The following is a 271-nucleotide window of genomic DNA, read 5'->3' on the forward strand; positions in this document are numbered from 1 at the left end:
GTTATACTACTAATACACACACATACATATAAACAATATATACACGTTTTAGGTGCGTACATGTGTATCTCTATGCGATGATGTTATTGCTATTGGTAAGCGAGCAGCAAGCCCCTCCCCGTGTTTTTATTTTCGGATGCAAGCAAACCAAGAATGATAAAAACAAACAAAAAAAACTGAGGCGTGTTTTTTGGCGGCTGCTTGCTCCTGAGTTCAGTCGGAGAAAAAATTGCTTGCTGGCAGCCGGGAGTGAATATGGATGCACTTTCAC

Source organism: Penaeus monodon, chromosome 33, assembly GCF_015228065.2.
Source record: "Penaeus monodon isolate SGIC_2016 chromosome 33, NSTDA_Pmon_1, whole genome shotgun sequence".
Lineage (NCBI taxonomy): Eukaryota > Metazoa > Arthropoda > Malacostraca > Decapoda > Penaeidae > Penaeus > Penaeus monodon.